This window comes from Colias eurytheme, chromosome 3 (assembly GCF_061535395.1).
Source record: "Colias eurytheme isolate Ceu_HAF_F1 chromosome 3, ilColEury1 Martin Lab GWU primary, whole genome shotgun sequence".
Taxonomy (NCBI): domain Eukaryota; kingdom Metazoa; phylum Arthropoda; class Insecta; order Lepidoptera; family Pieridae; genus Colias; species Colias eurytheme.
Genome location: NC_142982.1, coordinates 2,730,037 through 2,756,988, shown reverse-complemented (window position 1 = coordinate 2,756,988; position 26,952 = coordinate 2,730,037). Strand labels below are relative to the sequence as shown.

The 26,952-nt window shown below is 32.9% G+C and overlaps 1 protein-coding gene and 1 pseudogene across 1 annotated transcript in view; both read right to left on the bottom strand.

The window, feature by feature from the left end:
* Positions 1-15,109, bottom strand: part of LOC149909405 (protein obstructor-E-like) — a 64,107-nt gene extending 48,998 nt beyond the window's left edge. Inside the window, exon 1 of the mRNA XM_090119389.1 lies at positions 14,958-15,109. The gene's annotated coding sequence lies outside the window, so the exon portion shown is untranslated. The remainder of the gene's footprint in view (positions 1-14,957) is intronic.
* A 5,951-nt stretch (positions 15,110-21,060) lies between these two features.
* On the bottom strand, positions 21,061-22,534 carry LOC149909404 (uncharacterized; annotated as a pseudogene).
* Positions 22,535-26,952: the final 4,418 nt, after the last annotated feature.

Below are 26,952 nucleotides of genomic sequence, written 5' to 3'. Positions count from 1 at the left end.
ACGTAAAAAATACTTAAACAACAAAATTACGTCAAAAATTTTTTGCTAAATTTTTCCTGAAAAACCATGTTTTACTTCTCTAGCTTCGCGCAGCCGGCATATACCGCTTCGCTAAAGTGAGCATTTTGTCTATGAAAACATAATCTTAAGCGATAGCTCACGTGCTGGTGGTAAAGTTGGGCCTGTTGCTTGTTATGGGTGTACACATAGAGTTTTAAGAATTTATCTGTTTGAAAAATGGTCCATTGAATAAAAAGTTCTAGAGTGCGTGAGTTAGTAACGTAAGATGTTTCTTCGGAAACATGTCAAGAGTCCCTAGGTAATAAACATACTAAAACCCCGGGCCACTAGGAGGAGCCCCGGAGTGGGGGGAGGGGGGAAATGGGTCCATTTTTTCATTTTTCGCTTAAATCTCAAAAACGGTACATGTTAGAGAAAAACTTTCAATGAAAAGTTAAAAGGCCATAAAATTATCTACAAGTTGTACCTGAATCATTTTTTCCTATATCCTACCGTTTCTGAGTTATACGCAGTAAAACATGATTTTGGCTCAAACAACTTCCACATCAATCGATCAAAAAATATTTCTTTCTTCCAAAAAACTCAAATGTGCAACTTGTAACCGGCACTGATAGATTGCTCTTAATTAGGTCTATAATTGAATTTATATTTTTGGTTTTATGGCATTCAAATGCTTTATAAATATAAATTTATAAAGAATAGAAAAAATTCGATCACGAGGCGGGACTCGAACCCGCATCCTTCGCGCCATTCCGGGGCGGATGCCTCACCAACTCAGCCACTCGTGACCCGCCCGAGTGATCGAATTTATTCTATTCTTTCAGTTTTATGTGTCTGAAGGGACACACCGCGCGCCATCTATTGAGATGATTAACAACCATTTCAACCAATATGAAGCACTTTTCAGTGAATACAATATTGTAACGATGGAACACGACCTTTTTTGTTGAATTTATATTTTTGGTTTTATGGCATTCAAATGCTTTATAAATATAAATTTATAAAGAATAGAAAAAATTCGATCACGAGGCGGGACTCGAACCCGCATCCTTCGCGCCATTCCGGGGCGGATGCCTCACCAACTCAGCCACTCGTGACCCGCCCGAGTGATCGAATTTATTCTATTCTTTCAGTTTTATGTGTCTGAAGGGACACACCGCGCGCCATCTATTGAGATGATTAACAACCATTTCAACCAATATGAAGCACTTTTCAGTGAATACAATATTGTAACGATGGAACACGACCTTTTTTGTTGAATTTATATTTTTGGTTTTATGGCATTCAAATGCTTTATAAATATAAATTTATAAAGAATAGAAAAAATTCGATCACGAGGCGGGACTCGAACCCGCATCCTTCGCGCCATTCCGGGGCGGATGCCTCACCAATAAAACTGAAAGAATAGAATAAATTCGATCACTCGGGCGGGTCACGAGTGGCTGAGTTGGTGAGGCATCCGCCCCGGAATGGCGCGAAGGATGCGGGTTCGAGTCCCGCCTCGTGATCGAATTTTTTCTATTCTTTATAAATTTATAGGTCTATAATTGGTAAAATAAACACATTCCTCCATGGAAGCCATTATGTAGATTTATGGCCTTTCAACTTTTCCTTGAAAGTTTTTCTCTAACATGTACCGTTTTTGAGATTTAAGCGAAAAATGAAAAAATGGACCCATTTCCCCCCTCCCCCCACTCCGGGGCTCCTCCTAGTGGCCCGGGGTTTTAGTATGTTTATTACCTAGGGACTCTTGACATGTTTCCGAAGAAACATCTTATGTTACTAACTCACGCACTCTAGACCCCCAAAAATATAAACAAATATATTTTTCCAGGTGTAACCGATTTCATCCGAAACTATTGGACAAATAATATATTTATTGTTTTTCCTTGAGTGGTTTCGTTAGTATTTATACTTACTAACTTTCCGAAGAATAGGAAAGGAACTATAACGCCTATATAAATAAAACATTTCAAACACATTTATTCTTTTCAATACTAAATGTTTATTACAATTAAGTAAAAAATTCTTCTAAAAGTTTCTTCTTTCAAAAGCTTCAATGCTAATTTCAATCCGCATCTTTCGTACGGCCGTAATCTATATTATAGTTAGCTATTTACACATTTTCGTTATTTATTTTTAAGATCTTTCCTTCAAACTATTACCAATTTGCGTGTACCAACTATCATTACATAAAACATGACTATCACCAAAAACCCATGTTACAATCGTAGGTCAATGACTGCGAATCTAAAGACAATGCGAAGATTCACGTAAGAACTTGTTCACACTGTTGCATCAGTAAAAAGGAGGTTGCGGTGAAAACGAGGCAATTAGCAGCTGTTGTGTCACATCTCCTGGTGTTTTTATCTTATATTTATATATTATATAAACTAGCTTTCCGTCCCCGGCTTCACCCGCTTTTTCTAAAACTACAACCAACCTTCCTCTTGAATCACTCTATCTATTAAAGAACCGCATCAAAATCCATTGCGTAGTTATAAATATTTCAGCACACATAGTACCACCACTAAAGACATTGCTACGACCAATCTTCGTATTCAGTATACAGTCGAAGCTGTAGTAAAATTTTTAAGTAAAATACATGCATATGCCATATAAAATAATTGTCGTGTCAGAGTGCTAGTCATAAATTTTTGGTTTGAGTTTGAGTTTGTATGTTTTAAAAGCTTTTAAATTTGCTGTGTGCCGGTAAATAAATGGCATTATTTACTCTAAAAAAGCCCGTTGTTCGCGACATATCCATTGTGTATGCATCTCTATGAGAAATAATATGACATGACATGTTTACAAATATGTTTTGTGATAGTTTTTGCGTACTAACTTTTACCGCGGGCCAAAAGTTAAAATTAAACAATCAGGAGATTTACCTGTACTAAAATAAGAAAACCGTGTTTGCCGAACACACGTGTCGGAAGTGAAACTTCTTTGGCAAGATTCAAAGATACCAAAATCGTCGCGTGACGGCATTGCCATGACGCGACCTTTAAATTTTACTCTTAACGCGGCTAAAGAAGTTTCACTTCAAAAATCTGTTTACTGATTACTTAATACATATACTGCATAATATATTTAAACCTCTTTCTCAACGGATTCGCAACGCACCAGTTAATTCCAAGCAATAAAAATAGTAACGGCATTACACACGCGTTTTAAATTTATAATGTATTTGCATTACAATAAAATAAAGAATTATACCGAATAATGTTTATCAATGAAGATATTGCATCAATACCTATACTGTTTTTACACATTCTTTAGGAATAATTCGGTTTGGGCGTGGTTATGAATTTACCTTAATAATAATCTTTCTAAAGCTGATACCTACTTTTATTTATTTTTCTTCTCATTTCATTAGACTATATTACGATTAATGTTCCGAAAACAAGCAATTTTTTCTATCAAATAGAAATTTATTATAATTGTTATCATTTCTAGGGATATCGTAAGCCCGCGGATTTCTTCGCGAACTACACAGAAATCTGCTATATAAGCTCATTGCATTTATAATATTAGTAGGAAATGTCCTACTAATATTATAAAGTTTGTGAGGATGTGTGTGTGTTTGTTAAACTCTTTCACGCAAATACTACTGAACCGCTTACAATAAAATTAAGCATACATATAGAGGGTAACTTGGATTACACATATGATAGGTTTTATCCCGGAAATCCCACGGGAACGGGAACTATGCGGGTTTTCCTTTGAAAACGCGGGCGAAGCCGCGGGCGGAAAGCTAGTAGGCTATAATTCCGAGAAGAGCCGGAGCGAAAAGCTAATATTATATTATATCTATGCGTTACAAGCTAATATTTGTATATTCTACTTGTATTAGTTTGTTGTTTCTTGGAACAAGTAATGCGTTTTCCACTAAAACCAGTCAAGTGCAATTCGCGCGGTTAAAATAATATGTTCGTATGCAAATATACTATATAATTAAGTACCTACCTAGTTAAATATATATATTTTGCGACTTACTGACTCAAATGTATTGCTTTCGCATATAACTATTTTACATGGGCTTTTTGCCAAATGTTTATAACTACGTCTAAAGTTGTTGAACTTGCTAATTTTATTCATACGAGTATAAACGGTTGTACCTATTATTTACTAGCTTACCGCCCGCGGCTTCGCCCGCTTTGTCTAAAACCTAATAAATTATATACTAAAACCATAGAAATCTAAATAACAAGACACTAGAAGTCGTAAGCGTGCGTGACCTTGTCGCCACTCAGGTGATTTGCACAACACCAGTGCATTCGTCACTGTTCAGTTGCTCTGGAGACGTATGAGTGTATACATGGTGTGTTTCAGCAATTCCCATTGCGGAAATTCTTCCACAAGTTGTAATTATACTTATAAAGGAATAATATTTCATCGGAAAATATTTTTTTTTAGAAATAATGCCGTTTTTCCTTAAAATTATAGAATATTTACAAGTATTACGAGCGTCACCATAGTAATCGAAATAACAATGAATGACACAGTCGACCATTCTTATTATCACGTTTGTTCGTATTGGAGCAAAAAGTCTCATATACTTAGGGATGTTATTCTAAAATAAACCGTAAATTCGTGCGTTAGGATACATATTCAAAAGCTTAATTTAATAGATAAGTTAGTTTTCACTAAAATCAAGCTGTCCAATAAAAGGCATAGTTTACTTGTGTGTACTGTTTAGCTTTCGGTTTGAATGTGTTGATTTTGGCGACAGCGGTTTTCATACGAATTATGACATTTTAGCACTTCTATGTGTCTTGTTATTTAGATTTCTATGACTAAAACCTTCCTCATGAATCACTCGTTTTAAAGATTTAAGCATACATAGGGACATAGGGACAGAGATAGCGACTTTGTTTTATACTATTTATAGTGATTTGGTCGACTGACGTTTTTCGGAAAAACTTTAATCGAATCGAAGCGACGAAAAACTTTTTCCATAGTTATTAGTGAGCGTTTTTACAACTTTTAAACTTTTTTCACTTCCGTGCGTTTTTTGAGAAAAATCTACATTAGGTACCAGAAAATTCTAAAATCAAAATAGAATAATAACAATTTTCAGCTACGGAACCCTAAAAATAGCTGGAATTCAAATAGCTTGAAACCTATAATTAGTATTCATAGAAAGCACTTAAGTATTTACTGTTATGTACATATTATTGTTTAACGATTGTTTTACACATAAACGGTATAATGATTTGCGGGTTAAGCAACCTAAGGCGCGGTCAGTTTATTGATGGGTGTAATTTATTCTAAACTGTTTTTATATGAATTACTTAAAAACGATATACATATTTACCATTTTTCGCATTACATTTTTGGAAGCTGATTAAATGTCAAAAAAAAAGTAATGCACATGATTCGAAAGTATGAATGAATGAATGAATGAATGAATGAAAATCCTTTATTGCTACAAAAAATACAAATATAAAAGCATACAATACATTTAAAAACAAAACTTGGCCTTATCGCCAAAGTAGTATCGCTGTAGTTATAAAAAGAATACAAATTCAAATAACAGTTAGAGAACAGTGTGTACTTTTGCTAAAGAAAAAAAAACAACAAAAAATAAACATTCCTATATTTTAGGATATAATATTTGCTCATAATATAAGTGAAATCTCGGTTCACAACTATGAACTAAATATCGAAATTTCATAATAACCATACACATGTGCTATTTCTTTATTGTTTTTAGCGACTATCCTATTTGGTTACGTGAGTAACACCGCGGTACGCAACTAGCTAACAAAATTAAGTAATACATTTCGATATTATACATTAGTAACTTTTTGACATCACGATGTAACTAAAGCCGGCTACTCACGTACCTGCAGCAGGGGCAATATTGGAATTGCACCCTTAATTGTGATGTGTATAGGCAAGCAGGGGCAATTTAAATCGGATACTCACGTACCTGCAGCAGGGATAATATTGGAATTGGAATTTTAATTGGCTCCTTTGTGATGTGTAGAGGCAAGCAGGGGCAACTTAGAGAACAGCTGAAATTGCTCCGAACGCCGCACCGTACAACCGAGATTGTTCTAATATTGCCTCTGGGGCAGGTACGTGAGTAGCAGGCTTTAGAGAACAGATGAAATTGCTCCAACCGCCGTGCTACCGAGATTGTTCTAATATTGCCCATGCGGCAGGTACGTGGATAGTCGGCTTTACGGCACGATCCCCATAAAAAATATATTTAAATTTAACAAGCGTTCACATAGCATTTACATCCAAATGTGTATGGAATAAATTTTTTAACAAGTGTGTCGTATTACATTTTTGAACAGGAATAAGTATTGTGTTTGCTTTTAGAATTGGGTTTTTGAATATATTTTTTTTTGTGATAAATAGAAAGATTAATTTTTTATTAGAGCTATTTATTTTTTGTATAATTCTAAAGTTATTTCAAAATAAAAATTAATTTTTGAATCCACTCCCGGGAGTTGTTGACACGCCAACAACTCCCGGGAGAAATTGAGAAATAAGATTTTGATAAATGTTAGAGCCTATTTATTTGCATTTTATAATATAAAATTTATTCTATTTATTATTATTTTCAACATTTGAAAATTATAAGAAGCTGACAAACTTATCGATAGGACCTAGTTACTTCTCCGTAGAAGTGAAATTCAGAATCGGTTGTTTACTTGTAAAAGTTTAGATAGGTACCTTTATTTAGAAGAAGGTTTTGAAATTAAGTTTGATATAAAAAGTTTAATGAAGTACGGCAAACCTTGAATAAATTGAATGCTTGTCTAAGTATAGCATTCGTGAAATCATTACGGAGTTCAATATTTATCTATTCTAAATGCGTTTGTCCTCCTTTAGCCAAATCGGGTAACAAATTTAGCGAGTATTGGCCAAGTTATTAATATATAATGAAGATGACCTCATATTTTCAGTAGAAATATTAATAAATTTTAAGTAGAACACTATTTTTATTTTATTTTTTAATAATTTATTTTTGTTAATTTGTATAAGATTTTTTTAAGTAAGTTATATTATTTTAAATAAAAATGTTGTTATTATTTATTTATAAACGTTTCTGAATAATGTTTAAAATATAATTTCAAATCAGTTCAGTTTTAATTTCTCAAAAAAGCTTCTTTGATAAAAAGGACAAAGCTTAATTATATTTTACGAGACGTCGAACTTCTAAAGGAGTTATAATTTTATTATGATATATTTAAATTTGTATACTGAATAAAAATTTGCTTTTATTTTGATTAAATATTTAAAATTTATTTATAAGAAAAATATAGAAATCTAAGTAATAATGTTAATTTTCTTAAGAAATTAACGCTCTTGGTACATTAACCGAAAGTTCTGAAACCAAATCCGGTTGTGAATCTAGTCTTATTATGCATAGATTTAATCTACAATCTAATGATCTGCAATCATTTTATTTACTAGCAACGCTGATGCTTTTTCCTTAATATTAAATTATTCCATGAACTTCAATAAGTACTCTGGAATAAATATCCTACTAATATTATAAATGCGAAAGTTTGTGAGGATGTGTGTGTGTTTGTTACTCTTTCACGCAAATACTACTGAACCGATTACAATGAAATTTAGCACACATATAGAAGGTAACTTGGATTAATACATAGGATAAGTTTTATTCCAGAAATCCCATGGGAACGGGAACTATGCGGGTTTTTCTTCCAAAACGCGGGCGGAAAGCTAGTAAAAAATAAATTCTTAAATTGATAGATACGCAATCTCTCTACTATGTTATATTTTACAAAATATCTCAATAGTGTAAATACTTACAAAAATTAAAAAGAAACTTCAAAATAGTTTCAGAGAAATGCGGACATAAACATATTATTCAAACGTATTACACATGCCTTTAAATTCTTTGCTCATTTCGAAGCTCTAAAAACCATTCTACAAACATTTCATTCATGTCTAATTGATAATTTTTTTAACCAATAAACGATAAATGCATTGCCATAGCAAAACATTACTTCCGTGAGAAATATAATTATGTACATTGGATTCTTCATATAATTACACAGTAAAATGTCAACTAGTGATGTTACTGTACGTGTATTTAATTGATTTTTTATACTGTGGTATTTATTATTTATGCCCTATAATATGAAGATGATCTAATGAACAGATGGAATAAATGTCAAGCCTTTGTAATTACAATTATGAAATTATAAAAATTATAGTTTATAAGTATAAAAAAGACAATACATTAATGGTGTATAATAAAATATACTACAATAATTATCCGCTGAGTCAAGTAAGACCTCATGTTAATCACTACATAGTATAAAACAAAGTCGCTTTCTCTGTCCCTATTTCCCTATGACCCTTTGTATGCTTAAATCTTTAAAACTACGCAACGGATTTTGATGCGGTTTTTTTAATAGATAGAGTGATTCAAGAGGAAGGTTTTAGTATATAATTTATTAGGTTTTAGACAAAGCGGGCGAAGCCGCGGGCGGTAAGCTAGTAAAATATAAATAAAATAAATATTATTAATGACCATCACCTGCGTTCCACTGCACGTACCTATCGCGATGAAACATACATTCGGTAAAATATCTTCAGTAGTACTTGAATATGAAAAGATGAATCATCGCGATACGCTATAACGCTATAAAATACAACTGAATTAAGATGAGGCTTTTATTAAAGAAAAATGTTGGGTATTAAGTAAGCATAGTATGAAAATTATAGCTCACGATATTCCATTTTCTTTAAATACATGGGCGTTTAACATGGTATGGAAAAAGGTCTTATTACGGTTCATGCTGTAATGTTTTTGTTCCATGACCTACACAATGAGATCATGACTTCTAAGATTAGTATCGAATAAATAAGCCCGTGTACATAATAATAACAATTATTATTTTGTTCAAAGCTTTTGAACTGATTTAAAATGTGATAAAACACGCATTTTAATCTGCCTGTAACAATAGACAATAGACAAACAATAACACGATCGTTATAAAGTATTTTTAATTAATTTTGTATTATTTTAAATCATCTCATATTCAATTTTAAAACGTTCTAAAATTGTATAGGTATATAAAATGCTTAGATTGCATTCAAAAACAAATAAACAAAAATTATAACTGTGAACGCAGCCTTAGCCCAGGCCTTTAAAAACAGGACGCAGTACTAGATGTGTTCCAATCTAGATCTTAAAGGTCAATCAGTTGATAGCTTATAAAATACTAGAGAATGTTATCGTTAATAGGCGTGAGAATCTGTATTACTGTATTTACATTAATAGCTTCGTTTAAATATAGATTTGCGGGTTTTTATCGTCATCTAGTCCTCTTATAAATAGGATTTATATTATTGTCATTAATTATGACGTCATCTAGTCCTATAAATAGTCTCTATATTGTCATTAACTTATAAGTTGTAATAGAATTATGAGCGCATAATTGGCTTATTAAGAAAATTGACTTGTAAATTAATTATCCGTTTATAATTTGCATTTGTTGCGTTTTATATCATCCATCTATTACTTTATAAATGGCCATAATTAAATTAATGATGAAATTATTTAAAATAAAAGGTAAAAGCATGCGACCTATAAGTAAAGAAATAGGTAACAAGTCTCTGGATTTCCCACTAATTTATAACGGAGTTTCTCATATTATCATAAGACTAGCTTACCGCCCGCGGCTTCGCCCGCTTTCTCTAAAACCTAATAAATTATATACTAAAACTTTCCTCTTGAATCACTCTATCTATTAAAAAAAACCGCATCAAAATCCGTTTCGTAGTTTTAAAGATTTAAGCATACAAAGGGACATAGGGAAATAGGGACAGAGAAAGCGACTTTGTTTTATACTATGTAGTGATGAAGAAAAATTGAAAATATTCCTACTTTGACAATGGCTATAATATCAAATGTTAAAAAATACGTAACTTTAGCAATATCACTTTAACATTAGAATGTTACAAATATTTAAAAACAACAATTTTAATTTGTGTCGTCTTCATTTTGTATTTCCTTACTATACAATGAAGAATAAATAAATAAATAAACAATGACATTGATATTCGTGCAAACTTGAATACCTAATTATTCGCAATTGAAATAGCGCAGTTATTTTTTACCCTCAATTCAAATACCTAACTGTTGAGTTTGTTTGAGTTTGAGTTTTGAGTTCAGCTTAAAATTATTGATTACGGTTCTGCCAGAGGTCGTAGTTAAATTTTTAAAGAAACGGATAACAATTAACTTTTAATAATATTTTTACTTGAGAAATATACACCAGTTTTTTTTAACCACCCATGAAAGTATGTGTTGCCAATAGCAGCAAATTGTCGGAACCTTTTTGTGACAGTAAATAAGTGTGGGGTAAATATTTGTTCGTTCCTATGTGTTTCGGCATTTAGACAGGTTTTCTAATTAATTATCGGATACATAGAGCTAAAAATAATAATTATCGTTTTATTATTAGTGTATTCCTAATCTTTAAAATTAAACGGAAAAGTTTAATCATTGTTAATTGTTTATCTGTCCATTAGCTACTTACTCTCTTTGGGTAAGCGTCTTTTTTGTATCATTTTCAAAAATAGCGAAAATAAATCAAATGCAAGGACGATATTTTTACTAAATAAATCCACAATTATTTTATGAAAACAAACAAGTAATTTCAAAATAAAACAATATTTCACTTGTCAACCTTCAGGGACACAAAAGAATGCGCGCCGATGCCACTAAAATATTCATTTTATTTAGGAATGCAGGTAATAAATTTGTTTTACTTACAATACGGAAAACCGGTACGCATAGAATATGTTTGAAATTCGGTCTAGATATATTAAAAGTAGGTATAATACATAATTTTGTTAATTTAGCGCTTTACAAAGCTTTTAAATCGTTATTTCGAATTCTTGTCTTTGATTCTTTAATAGATCAAATATCTTGAAAGTCAAAGAGAACGTTGTGTGAATAAAAAAAAGAAACAAATTATTTTTAAAAGTAACGACTAAAATATGTAACCGTTCCCTGAAGAGATCTTAGTATTTTATTTAGACTTTAGAGTTTTATACACATATTTATTTATTTATTTATTTAACACTTAATTAGTTGTACAAATAGGAAACCTTAGAATTACCTACTTACAGCTAAAAAACAGAGTACAACTAACTTGGCGGCCTTAGGTTAGGCCACATAGAAGGTACCACTTACAAAAAATTACCTTTTTTTCGCAAAAAAATCTCAAAACTTACGTAATTCATAACACTACTTTTTCACTTTTTTGTTATTCATTAGACTAACTTTAAGTGTAACGTACTTAACGATCTTTTAACGATAATATTATTATGACTGAGCCAAATAGTCTGTTAATTAATTTATGGAACTAAAATTATTATAATTAGTTTATATAATATATTCACAAATAACATTTAACAACAATAGAAAAAATAGAAATACAACAAAAAAGTGTGTGCGTGTAACCTTTACGCGCGATTGAAGTAAAACTTCTTTGGCGTTGACGACATATATCACTGAAATGATTAAATATTAACTTAAATAAATAAATATTATATTATAATTTAATTATATTTATTATTCATGTGCTTTACAAAGATTATTTAAATGTTATATTAATATTATTCATTCGAAACAGGTAATTGAATGTCATCATAATTTCTTACGTACGAAATTATAGGTTTGTGGTAACTATAATGTGAAACATAAATATTAAATTTTACTTTCTAAATTTGCTACTTTTCTTGAAAATACAGCATCTATCGTTGTACCGAAACGCGTTGTTGAATGAAGTCGAGAAGTATTCATAGATAAATCAAATTTTTCTTCTAAAAAATCAATTAACGGCTGAGATTCCTGAGAGCGAAAATTAACATTAAAATCTCCAGTTAGAATCATCGGTAATTCATGATAATTACTATTTAAAAGTCGAGAACCTTCAATTGTGAAGTGAAGTAATTGCTGATGAATAAATTTTATGATATTTGTCAGGCTAGTATTTGTAGAAATATAAATAACAACGATAATCACAGGTTGGTCATTCGTATTAACACATCGAACCAAGGCGATGTCACCAATTTGTGAAACCTCATCGGAAATTTGTGATAATATAGTTGGTGAAATATTTTGAATTGGTGTTACATTGTTGAGTGTATCTGTAGATGAATGATATACAGCTACTCCACCAGCAGTTGAGTTGGGTCGTTTGTATTGGGTAACGCAATAAAAATTTTCAATAAGAATTTGTTCGTCATTTTTCATCCAAGTTTCGGAAAATAACAGCAATGTGGACCTTTTTAATACTTTATCATTCAGATCAGAAACATGAGCACGTAAACTTTGGCAGTTGAAGGAAAATAGTGTAATGTTACTCTCATTTACAAGGTTATATAATTCTTCCTGTTGTGTTATTAGGCGAGAATTTGAAAGTCTTTCAAACTCACACTGTAAATCACCTATTCCCCCTGGACGCTTTCTTCCATGATAAAATTTGTTGTCATCGGTGTTTGAGACAATGAACAATCCATTTATATCAGTTACTCGTGATAATGCTACATAATATAACAGCTGCTGACTGTGACTTTTATTGTATTCATAAACGATTTGATCAAAAGTACCACCTTGAGACTTATGTATTGTAAGCGCACAAGCAGATACTAATGGAAAGTGATTTCTCTTTGCAAATATTGTCTTATTTCTATTCATTGGTACAGATGACGATCTTCGTAAAATTGGGACTGCTGTTCTACTAATGTTTAGAGTTTGAATATGATGGGCAGCTTTTTTCCTAATTTTCTCTCCTATCTTACCAGGAAACTCAAGCCATAAGCGTATGATGTTATCACTGTCATCACGTTCAATATACACTAACTTTCCAACACAACCGTTGGCTAAGCCATCAGATACATCAATATTGGTTGTAATAATGTAAAATTTGTTAAGAACTAATATGATTTCATAAGGCGATCCTCCTGTATCAATAACTGACATTTTATGAAATTGTTGGCGTACATATGCTTCTTGTTCAACTGAATGACAACCTATATACATATCTGTTGCTATGGATACTACTTTGTCTTCAGCAATATTTAAAATAGATTGATTATAATCCGCAACATGTTTATTTTTATTTTTAATTTACTTATTTTAAAAGTAATAAATAAACAAGTATATTTAGAGATTTTCAAAAAATTTTGCAATTTAAAATAATGTTTTTAAAACTGTTGAATTTTTCATTCACTTTGCTATTCACAATTGATCCGTTTGAAAATTTGAAAATAAATAATCCTAATTGATTATGATATTTGCCACTAGCTGGCGTATAAGTCAAGAAGCGTGTAGTATATGACATATACTTACAACCAATCAGAATTATTATTTTTAAATGGCGGAAACTACACAGACTATAGTAAGCGTTACTTCCGTCAGAAAAAAAATCTGAGTTACTCCCTAGTCGCGCCTAAAGAAGTTTTACTTCAATAAAACTAAAAAAACAATTACACGCATCTCTGAATACTTCATATAGAATTACTAGCCGCTCCGCGCGGTTTCACCCCCGTGGCTCCTCTCCTGTTGGTCGTAGCGTGATGGTATATAGCCTATAGCCTTCCTCGATAAATGAGCTATCTAACACCGAAAGAATTTTTCAAGTCGGACCAGTAGTTCCCGAGATTAGCGCGTTCAAACAAACAAACAAACAAACAAACTCTTCAGCTTTATAATATTAGTATAGATTCTCTAGGGAGAGTTTGGAACCTTCTATCAAACTCAATTAATCTGAGGTTAGTTGGAGTCGTACAATGCCTGAATTTATTTATGAAGGGTGAAGAGCAGATTCAGTACTAATTTCGACTTAGAATTGAGCTAGGAATAAATGATATGAGCAAAGCTAGGAATAATGTTGTCATAACTTTAATTTTATTTCTACATTATTAGTAAATTAGCTTTTCGCCCGCGGCTTCGCCCGCTTTGTCTAAAACATAATAAATTATATACTAAAACCTCCCTCTTCAATCACTCTATCTATTAAAAAAACCGCATCTAAATTCGTTGCGTAGTTTTAAAGATTTAAGCATACATAGGGACATAGACGGACAGAGAAAGCGACATTGTTTTATACTATGCAGTAAAATATATAAAATGGAATTGTTAAGCCGGATATTTAAATAAATGGCTTACAAAAATTTATAATTATGATGTCCGTATGTCTATATATTATGTTTGAAAAATTGATCAGATTAAGATGATTTTTAACATATTAACGAACGAAAGTAATACAAATGTAAACTTTATGAAGGGGGTGAAATAGGGGACGACAAATTTTACAGAGAACTATCATGAATTGCACGCGAGTGTACACACAGACAGAAAACTAGTTTGTAAGCTTATTAGTAAGCTTTAAATTCATGTTTATAAAATAGTTGCAAATAAGCCAAGGTAGGTTGTTGATAGCGATAATAACAATTATTTATATTATATAACAGAAACCGGCTTTAAAGGTCTAAGCTGCCCTTTTTCGTTTTTGTAATTATTTGCTAATATATGCGAAAAACTTGTATAGTTTATACCTGTGTTTTTATTGACTCTATAAAAACAACTAGGTATATTAATTTTTCTTTATACATAAAACTTTTATTAAACGATTAAAAAACTAATCAGCAAATTGTTAAGATGTCGAAGATAATACACAGCAATTATTGATGTATTTTCACTGATTACACGTATCGTGACTGCAAATTATCCCAACTATGTTTTTACATCTTTTGTCATCTACAACTTTCACTATCCATGCACGAACGTATGACATAATATATGCATTGATTTATCTTCGAGGAGAAATCTCTCGTGAAAACTGAGAAAAAGCCATTTACAAATAAACCGCCAAATTTTAAATTTGGAATGTCAATTCAGAATATACAGAAAAAAAACTTACATTTGCTAGGATACTGGCACAACACAATTAAAAAAAGTAATTCCAAAGTAAAGAAGTGGTTTGTTCGATACACCAAGTATGACTGGGGTATCGTCGCCGGCGCAGGTGAATGTGAACGTCACTTACCACTCTTGTTTCGCTAGCATTACCCGGCTGATTGCGCAGACACTGCTATCATTCAACCATCAATATAACACCCGTACTCCTTAATTTGGCTGGGTTATTGTGCGTTGAACTTCGCGGTCTATTTGTCTGAATTGTTATGCGTCGCGAGTAAATTCATTTTTATTCAACGGCTCCGCGAAGCATCTTCGGTAAAAATAGACCGGCCCACTTTATCCTGTCATTGTCAGTAAAAGGAAAACAGTTTCTACAAGAATGAACCTTACTTGACGCAATATTATAGGAACTTTTTATTTAGAGGAGTATGGATTTTCATTGAGGGGATAATAATTGTATAGAGCCTTAGAAATTTTGTACCAATAAATACTATAAAAACATGGTGAATTATTAATATTGAGATGGGTTGTCAAAATTGAATGATAATCTTTATTCTAAAATACGAAAGCTTTTTCATTGATTCATGACTTATTTTTTTTTTATGATTGAATGATTTAAATGAATCGTTGATCAAAAAAATAGTTCCTCGTTATTGAAAACACTCGAAGAAAATAGTCACCATTTAATATTGTAGAGAAAAATATAACCCTCTTTTAAACAGTCGGGTAAACACAAGTTCAATGTACAGAGAACGTGGTCTCATAAAACTTGCTCTATATAAACTCCATTCAGGGATGGAGATATAAAACAAATAGCTTTTGGTAGATCGAAAGATGTTTTACAACGGAGATAGTCATAAAATTTATGTACTAGCGTCCAGGTAATGTGCTCACTGCTCAGCCTAGATAATTTTAGAATGTGATTGAATTTTTTTATGTTTACTCAGATAAGATGAAAAAAAAGATGTGTGGCACTCGGGGACTGCCGCGGTAAAGCTATTGCATGCTATGCCTTCAAGCCAAACCGTCGGAGTGGGGAGCGTGAGGTTTTTCGTTACTAAATTTCTGGATTCGGTCCCCGCGCTCAAGGCCCGCGATAGAAGCTATGCAATAGCTTAAAATAGGTGTATTTCTACATATTTCGATTTTCTACTGGGGTGGAAGTTATAGTGCTATTTCTCTTATTGTTTGCTTTCTTTGTATTAAACTAATATTTTATTTTGTCGTAGGATAATGTGATTCATGTTATGTATTAAATACAGGCTTTTAACAATACTACATGTTAAAAGCGTATGTGTTATTAGTTTTCCATTCCATATTGCAGTACGTTTCCATATTGCACTGCGTTTGATGTGTTATCGTATCCAACTCAAAAACTGCAAATCGATTTTGATAATTCTTTCAGCTGCAGTACCTACAATTTATTTATTATTTTTCGTTTGTTTTGGCAACAGCGTTCATTTGAACAAGAATGTGGCGGCCCACCTTGTGCAATATAGTTTTTAAAGAAAAATATTAATTAAAAAGGACTTTTACTTTTTTTAATCGAGATGCGTAGGAAAACCTGTTAAGTTACCTTGGTGATAAGGCTTCGATGAAAGACACAAGCGGAGCGATTGCGACTGCAGAAAAGCTATTAAGAATATAACCATAATAACTTGATATCCTTAATTCATCTCATTTAATTGGAAGAAAAATATAATATCTTGCAAAATACTCATTGCCAAGATATATTAAAAATAAACAAAGTTACGCGTTTTAAAAACTAACTATTCATATTTCTATTGAAAGGGATTGCTGATAAATATTACAATAGAGCGTTTGGTGGAATGAAATACTTTTAGAGTGCGAGTATACTATACCTTCCACTAATATTCAAGGCATTTTTAAAGCTTTCAATAATTGCTATCTACTTAAAATACATTCCTATTTCTTTCGTGTGACAACAAAGTTCATTAATCGCTCATGTAATAATCGCTAAGCTCTTAACATGACCACGGCTGAAGCAGATGCGTACCAGAAAGACGAAACTCATTAAAATTTTCGCAAGTTGACCTTTTCGTACATTGTACTTATATTTTTTCTTTTAGTACGGAAGGCTATCGTCTCCTTTTACATATAGGATGAAACTAAAAAGGACTTCTTAGTGAAAGATATAAATAAACAATTTGCATTTTTTGATGACAAAAAATGACGATTTTAGTTTCTAATTTTTGATAATTAGCGATTGGGAAACATGAACATTTAAGAAATATAGCTAAGGATTAAAATATAAGAATTTATTGATACAGACATTTAAAAAAGACGCCATTAAATAATTAGAAATACAGTCAAGTATTGATAACTCAAAGCTGTTTGTAGTTGAGAGTATAATTTGCACATCTTTGAGAATTCATTAAACTAACCAACTGAATAGATCATTAATTTAAGACTAATGAACATTTAACTAATGATTCTCTGTTTAATGAAACATTAACTGTCTCTGGGACTTATATAATCTATAATTGTAGAAAAAGGAAATTAAGAAATCATAAAATACTTCTTACTAAGTAAATAAAAATTGTTTATTAATCTTCTTCTTATATATAAAATTCTCGTGTCACAATGTTAGTCTGCATACTCCTCCGAAACGGGTAGACCGATTCTCATGAAATTTTCTGTGCATATCGGGTAAGTCTGAGAATCGGCCAACATCTATTTTTCATATGTACCACGGGCGAAGCCGGGGCGGACCGCTAGTACCTATATAAAAGTATGTATTAGGCTATCATAAAAATATGTTCAGGAATTAACTAAATGAATTGAATGACATTATGTAAAGTAAGTACCATGTAAGTCTATAATATTATTTCTAATCTAAAATCTGGAAGAACATAATCGTGCTAAATGTAGAGCTATATACCTCTGGTAAAGGTTAAAGTATTACATTATCTGTGCTACTGGTAATATTCAGAGAAACAAACCACAAGTAAATAAATGAAGATTCACCTGTTAAATACATTAGATGTAATCCAATAACCGCATACAATGCGTATAATTTTGCTCGAGCGTAGAATTGCTTTGTGCAGATTATGTTTTTGGCAGATGATTGACATGAACTTCGTAATAACGTAATACGTTTAGCGTGTGTTTAATTAATATCTATTATGTGTCTTTCTAAAACACACAGCGTTGGTGAAGAAAGCTGTCTATGAATCCTATATATCTCTATGAAAAAGGGTCACCTTACCAAATATCGATGGATCTTTCACCTCACTAGCAAGAGCGCGTCCCTAGTATGTCATCTGTCATCGCCAATTTGACATCACCTTTGAAGCGCTGTCATCTGCCTCTGCCGGCATAGCGTTTATGAATTCGTGCGCAATAACATCGCGCAGAATATAATAAGTATTTATCTCTAGTAAAAGTGATAAAAAAGTGTTAAAACACATTAAGCGTTAAATTTTAGCAGTAATTGGTGGTTTTCTAGTTGTTAGAAACGTAATTAGTTCCAATATGAAACACAAAAGACCACGTTGTCGGAAGAAAATTCGAAAACCGGTGCTTTGGTATGTATAATAGTGGCGGGAACTCTTTGTCGTCCTCGGAGGACGAGAAAAGCAATGGTTCGTCACTGCCCAAGAGACCGGGAGACGAGAAATTCCGTAAGTACAATCAGACTTGTCATGACATGTCCGGACTCGTGCATAGAATTCCATGCAACACGTGGCATACATTTCAGTACCTATTTGACACAAATACATCAATATTTAGATGTAGGTAATTAATAATAAAACACAATGCATACAATGCATGCAGACACATTGGTTACTGTGTCAAGTATTGCTTTTAATCAGACTTGTGAGATAGCGTTATTACTTATTCTACCTAGGTAGAAGGTACTTAGGTATAAGGAATCGACCGTGTTCCCCTATGGCTAACAAGCCCCAGCAGCAGGTAGTGAGGTATCTCAATCACTTTGACCATTCAATTGTAACTACCTAAACAAAAGTGAGTACCTACTACTTAGATTTTAGACAGGTACAAAACCAATCTATTACAATATTCTAAAGAGAAGAAATTGTTAATTAACTATTATAATATTATTTCAATATTGATACATGTCACATATAGATTTTACATTACTTAACTGTTTTAATATCATTTCAATATTGATACATGTCACATATAGATTTTACATTACTAAGGATATGATATAGAGTGTATAATATGAGCAACAGTCTCACACAATATTCAGTAGGAGCTACTTATTATTGCAAGTTGAGATTACCTAATTTATCTTATGGTAAATAATTCTTAACATAAAGAGCTTATTTTCATAGTCAATTGATACCAGAATAAGCCTTGGTTCTATGGGTACTTATTTGAATAGTAGTGGAAAATCATAAGAAATAGACTGCATATTATGAGAAGTAGATATGATATACATTATCATCATCAAGGACCCATATTTACCGTACCCCGAACAGTTGAATGACATCATTCTTGCTTATAATGTTACCGATGATAATGATGTTTATCTAGTTCCTTTCTTACTTAAGTGAAAGAGCTTGCCTTAAAATTAACACTCAGGCGTGATAAAATTTTTATAATATCAACAGTAAAGTAACCAAAATCTTTGTATTTTTTATTTGTATCTTCTACAAAAATATGTACTGAAAATATGTACAAGGCGTCCTTAGCCATGATTAGCTTAGTATGGTTATGCTGAAAAAACTGAGTGTCCAGAAAGACACAGAAAAATATATGCCATACTTACATTCAGATATGCTTCTGGCAATAAGAGCTGATGGCTCCGCCAGGTTGATATTCAATCTGAGACACCTAAACACCTAGGTATTAACCAGGTAATTTTGATACATATCACAGGTTGTAATGGTAATTAAATTTTTACAAAGCCAGGATTGGCTTGTAAAATTAGACATCATTGGTAACAGTAATGAGATTCTTCCAAGGCCAGGATTGGCTTGTACAATCAGGCATCATTGGCCTATTTTCTGCCTGCATATTGCAGCCATTTCAAATGGTCGCGGAGACCCTACAAGCTAGAGGTGCCCTCTTTCTATTTTATTTAAGCTATTAAGTTTGGTCTATTGATACCGTTACAAAATTAACTTCACAGGTCTTGTAGACTGTGAGGATTTTGGAAAAGCTTGATTGGCACTACAGCCACATAAAGTCCATTGCCTTCTGGTTTAGTTGGACAATTATCTTTTGGGTCTACCATGACTAATCCAATTTAATTTCACAGGTTGCGGAGACCATGGAGGTTTTGATAAAGCCTGATGGGCAGGACTATTCCAATTCAACTTTACAGGTCGCGAAGACCATGGATATATTGGTAAAGCTTGATTGGCACTCCAATCACAAAAAGGGCCACAGCCCTCTGATTTAGTTAGACTATCAGGATTATTCTAATAATTTAACTTCACAGGTCTCGGAGACCATGGAGATTTTAGTAAAGCCACAGAATGAGCCACAGCCTTCTAGTTAGACAATTATTCTTTTGTCTACAAGGATTGTTCCAATTAACTTTACAGGTCCCGGAGACCATAGAGATTTTGGGAAAGCAGGTTTGGCACATCAATTACAAAATGTACATTGTAAACCTGGATACTTTTGCCTCATGTGTGAAAGTATAGAAAAGCTTCAAAGATAGAGCATACTGTGGTAGTCATTAAGAGGACCATGTCTTGCACTAAATAAGAGTTGCAGACAGTTCTAGACATCTAACACTGAGAGGACTGTACAGTTGTCGCCTCCAGGTATTTCTCTAGAGATTCGCGCACAGCAGACCAAGAGAGAAAGGCTTCCCCTCTACATGCTATACAAGACTTACGAGCTGTGGAAAAGACAACATACACAGAAATGTCATAAAAAATAAATAAATAAATAAATAAAGCTTTATTTGTTCCATAAAAAAATATACAATTTTAGTTACAATTTCAGTTTGAGTACATTGTAGAACAATTTAGATACTAGTTTATATAATTTAGTAGAGTTAATTACTCGTTAGGTTTTTTTTTTTTTTTTTTTTTTTTTTATGGACCCCGTACGGGTAAAAGCCTCCCCCAAGCTTTGAGCTCTGTTAGTTTTGATCAGAAGATAATGATCTTACATTAAAGGTGCAAATATAAAAGTTAGTTTTAAAAAGTTTCATTTTTATTTGGGGGGTTTTGGTCATACTCTCCCGCGGTGACCGGCCGTACTGGGAGAATTGAGGTTGGGAGAGGGTCTAATATTTATTGCTATTCATTGTTCCGTTTAGGTGTCATCATTTGGCGTTGTGCTGATCCTGTATGGGCAACGGTTAATTTGGGCTTATGAATAATGTAATTATTCATGTTCCCCTTATTCTTCTTAGGTGGTTGTTTGTTAGTTTGTTGACTATTTTCGTTGGTAGGTTGACTAGTCTCCGGAGATTCTGATAGGATTCTTTTGCTCGGCTGTTTATATGGATGTTGTTGGTTATTTAATATAATAATTTTATCGTATTTTATAAAAGCGATTTTGCCTGCATCTTTTTCTTTCTGTACTTGAGCTTGTAGTTCTTTACGTTTATTTAAAATTTCGATTGGGTAGTCTTCTTTTAAATAGTATGAGGTATTTTGTAAGTAATGTTTATTTTTTGTATTTTTAGTTTAAATCCCAATGTGTTGAATGTTATAACTATCGGTCTTACTTTCTCCCCCTTTTTTCCTAGTCTTCTAACAGCTTCGATGTTGTTAGAATCGCATGAGATTTTTATGTATGTATTTATTATGTTCATTACTATTATTTCGAGTTCTTCGTATGATTTTTCTTTCTCTTCTACGCCAAATAAGACTAAATTTTTGCGTCTTAACTGTCTTTCTAGGTTGCTTACTGTTTTTGATTGTTCTTCAATTTTTTTCTCCAAAAGTTCATTTTTTATTTCCAAGTTGTTAAATTTTTCGTTGAAACTATTGATTATAGTGCATTTAATATCTTCCTTCATTTCTAACATGTCTTGTTTTTGTTGTTTTAAATCTTGCTGCATGTTTATTAACATATTTTTTATTTCCTCCATATCTTTTTTATTTCAGCGCCCTCTTTGAGATAAGGTGAGAACTTCTTATTTTATCTTCAATTGATCGGATCTAGCGGACTAAGTGGTGTCGCTACTTTCTGATAGATGGCGTGGAACAATTCGACTAAGGAGTTCTAATGGGTTGTAATAGATGGTGCTGCTATTTTGATCGATGATTAATATTATCGTCATATGATTACTAATTACTTTTGGGGTTATAATTTCAAATGTTTTTGTTTACGTACTGTTGTGGTGTTTTCGAGTTCCTTTTTATCGTACACACACTCCACTAGTTATTTATTTGCACTTTAATAATGATGGATTCTATGTTTTCTAACGGATTCCGAGTGAGTATTGACAAGTCGGTTTTTATAAATTGTATTGTTTGTGCACTTTGTTATTTATAATGATTCGAAGCAGTTTATACAGTAGTTACGTTTTAGATGGTTTCACTTAGTTTTAGATCACTTAAGCAATTTTAAAATTTTATTTATTGACGAGTACAGTATTGACAGTTGGACAGACGCGCCCTCTCCCAGAAGGCGCGTCATAGTCTTTGTTTTCAGAAATGTCATAGTCTTTGTAAAAGAACAAGTTTGTCACTTCCTAACTACAGATACCGCGGATGCGGGCTGAGTAGGACATCTGAACAGTACTTACTTACCTGTCAGAGAAATGGAGAGGGAAGCAGGGGACTTGGCCTTAGAATTTCTGACTTATATGTAGTGTACCATAGGTATGCAATAAAAATGCTTATGAGTAGATTGAAAGGGGCGCACATCCTGTAGCCCAAGCAACCAATCAGACTTTGGTCGCCCACATACAAAGGTTGCTAACTCTCTTAGCCCTCACAACTGAGTAACTGTACCTAGCTGAGAAGTTGAGAATAGCTCTTGGCACGCTTCCAGGACGCCTAAATGGCTTTTGATTTAGATTGCCTCTCAAGAAATCTACCTGTACCGCAGTGGCTTCTCCTACCTTGTACAACAGGAAATATATTTTGGAGGCTCCTGATATGGTCCATTCCGCTATCCAAAGAGGTGCTTTAGTGCCAGGGCATATTTGCCAAAGCCTGCTCCGAATTTTGCGACATCTGCAGTCGTTGATAGAGCTGACGCCTAGGCTGAATATTCACTTCCAAGGATAATCCTCCAAGTGTACTAGCGCACCTCACACCCCGGGACCCGGGCAGATACATAGCACCCACGGGTGGCTTATGGTTAATATAATAAATAATAATAATATACGGGCATTTCTCCGCAACTCGATGTCAAGCGCCTAAAGATGGCTTATGGTTATTGACTATTATGGTTATATATGGTTATTGACCCGGAAGTCAGGAGCACTCAGACCATTGGTGAATGGCCTTACCCCCCAACTGCTCAGTCAGAAAAGGGGGGGGGGGGGGGGGGAGAAAAAAAAAAGCCCAGTGTAGAGCAAAGGAGAAAGAGCAGTTAGGTAGTGGTGCCCCTCCACAGTGCCAACATATGATCCTCCAAGCAGGAGGTGACTTTCATAATGCAATGCGAAAAAAAAAAAAAAAAAGAATGCATGTAATCTAGTGCACAGAGATTCTATTTAGCTAATTAAATTAAATTAATTAATTTTAATTAGCCTAGGTCTATCATAAGCAAGCTGACCCTATTCTCTCAGGAGCTCTTATGCTATTACTGGGGTCAGGCCGAGAAGCTCATGACATGAACATGACTTCTGAAGATCTCAAAATAGAGTTTTTTATCACAGCAAAATAAGATTATAACCTGACCTGAATTTGGATATAAAATGGATACAACAACATCTTATCTTAACATATTATCCATCAGGGGTCGGTTGTAAGGACAACCAGACACATAAATATGCCCAGTGACCCATGTGGAAAGGTTGGTTCAAGTAACAAAGGACTGATTTTCAGTCTTAAAAGTAGATAATTGATTCTTATCTATAGAGGGGCGGACCCTTTAAGCTTGCAACACAAACCTTTATGTCTGGCTAGATAAGGTCCTTCTAGATCTTAAAGACAGTAGCAACTCTGTCCAGCAGTGGCTTCAAAAAGGTGGTAAGGGCACCAACCTGTTGAGGCAATGGAAGGACCATACAGTCCTTTATAAAGTTTTGTCAATAAGTCAATTTAGCCAGTGCCAGTGAGTCTGGTTTACTTTAAGGTAACCTTAAACTGTTTAATTAATTATTTAATTAATTGTAATTAATTTAAGATCCAAGTAATGATCAATGTGTAACATACATGCTTAATGCTAAAGGCACAGTTGTGTTAACATTGGTTATTATAGTTATTTTATATACAGATGTTATTTACTGTAGTATTTAGCCTTAGAGGCTCCATTGTTTATCCTTGATGACATTGATCTTCCTTTGAGTTATAATTTTTAAAAGGTTATTTTATCTTATTATTTGAACTTTGATTTGTTTCAAAGATACAGAGAAATAATTAATCAGTTCTTAGGTTCTAAGACTTAGTTCATTAGTATTGGCTTATGATTATCTGAGGAGAATAATTTAAAATTTAGAGGATATATGGTTAGTTCTTACATGAAAGAAAAACTATTTTTGTTGTTGCTACATAACCCCCTTGTATTGTTTTTAGAATTTAAAATATAACTTTATTTTACAATACAAGAGGTTCATTTAACATTCTGAAAGGAATGAAATTTAAGTTGTTAATACTCTTAGGTATTACAATATTAACAAGATAATTTATTTTCAACATAGCGTTTGTATGTCTTTCTTCACCAGCAGATATCAAACACATCTTCACCAACGCTGTGTGTTTTAGAAAGACACATAATATTGATGTTTTGCATTAAAACAAAACATGTATTATGTGTCGAATAAAACACACAGCGTTGCAGTTTACTGCTTGCTGATGAAGATGCTATGCCGGCAGAGGCAGATGACAGCGCTTCAAAGGTGATGTCAAATTGGCGATGACAGATGACATACTAGGGACGCGCTCTTGCTAGTGAGGTGAAAGATCCATCGATATTTGGTAAGGTGACCCTTTTTCATAGAGATATATAGGATTCATAGACAGCTTTCTTCACCAACGCTGTGTGTTTTATTCGACACATAATACATGTTTTGTTTTAATGCAAAACATCAATATTATCTTGTACTGGAATATTATTAAAATTTAATTTAATTTACCATTAACTGAAAAAGTTAAGTTTGTAGTAACAATAAAATCTAGTAAGCTTAAAATGGAGAGCACAAAACAAAACATAATATCATCGACTCAATCAGAGCTAGTTTTTTAAAAAATACGTACACTAGTATGTTTACGTGATTAGTCTGTTTTTATACCATTTACCTTCATGTTGTTACATAATGCAATAGATGTTTAGGCAAAATTCGAAATATTTAATAAATTAGGTTAAAATATTATCAGTCAATATGTAGATACTAAATAAGATGAAGAAGAACTTATATTTCATTATTATTTTTTAATCGAGAACACAAGTATTGTTTCGCATTGTAGAACTCCAAAAATTGTTGAAGCTGAAATTCGGTCAAGCGAACTGACCATAGTTACCTAATGGTGAGCCAAAATCATCTGTTACGTGCACATAATTTTGTGGAGATGCCTGCGGGCATGTCGGACCCGCACTATGAGGTATGTTTGTGGTTACATTGACAAATGTGCTCTAAATGTTTCGTATGACCATTATTTTGGACAATTTTGCGTCGAATAAATAAGATAACACTTCATCTGATTTGTAGACAAAAATATATGAATTCTTTTTGCAATTACATTGATAAATGTGCTCTAAATGAAAATATTTGAGGGCTGTTTGTGCTTTCATTGATATAATGTGCACTCTCAATTTTATTAGCTTGCTACCATGTCCTAAACATTAAGTTTTGAGAGAAGAAAATATCTAAAGGCGGATTCCCACGGCCCGCTAGGCGACAGGCCGCTCCAGGTACTGCGCCGCCTGTGTAGGCCTGTCGCGATCTGTACTGAGCGTTCCCACGGCATGTGTAGGCCTGGTGTGGCCTGTTGACGGTCCATCCAACATGAAGATGTCATGTCAACTTCAATGTCATGTGTACTTATAAGAAATCTATTTCATCTTGCTTTTAATTAGCAATTTATTTCCCTTCTTATTTGGCTAGTGGTTGCTTGGAAATTTTGCTGTAATAGAAAAGGCTTGAAGTATCTATAATCTGAGTAATACATTGATGGGTGATATTATTAGACACTTTTAAATCGTGTCATCAAAACCTAAAAATAATTGCAAATAATTATTTTTAAATACCCATCTAATCGTAAGGCATCATCAATGACATAAAAAACAAAAAGGACTAGATTTAAACGAAGGATCCGATATCACCAATCCATACTAATATTATAAATGCGAAAGTAACTCTGTCTGTCTGTCTGTTACTCAATCACGCCTCGCCACGCCAACTACTGAACCAATTTGCATGAAATTTGGTATGGAGATATTTTGATACCCGATAAAGGACATAGGCTACCTTTTATTGCGAAATATGTACCACGGGCGAAGCCGGGGCGGACCTCTAGTATAAAAATAAGTAATATTTCCATCTAATCTCAATAAATCAAACACAAAAGCAATCGGTACAGATATCCAAGATCAATTGAGCAATCTCAGTGAGAATCTCCTTCATTTTAACGTTAAAATTTCTTCATCGTAAGCAATTTTTCATAAAAGAACAAAGAAGGCTATACGTATAAAGTTTCACGCTGTCTAAAGATAATAAATCATGATTAATTTCCGACGGTATCTTATGCTATAAGTCATTTTGGACCTTATTGTTACTGTAAATAGAATTCTTATTCCTCTGCAATCAAAGTTAACAGGTGGTAAATAATAAATGATTCCTTGATTTTTTGTTGTATTGTGCTAAGAGCTAAAAAGATTTTACAAAGTAAAGGAAATCTTTTCCTTTCACTAGAATCTGAAAG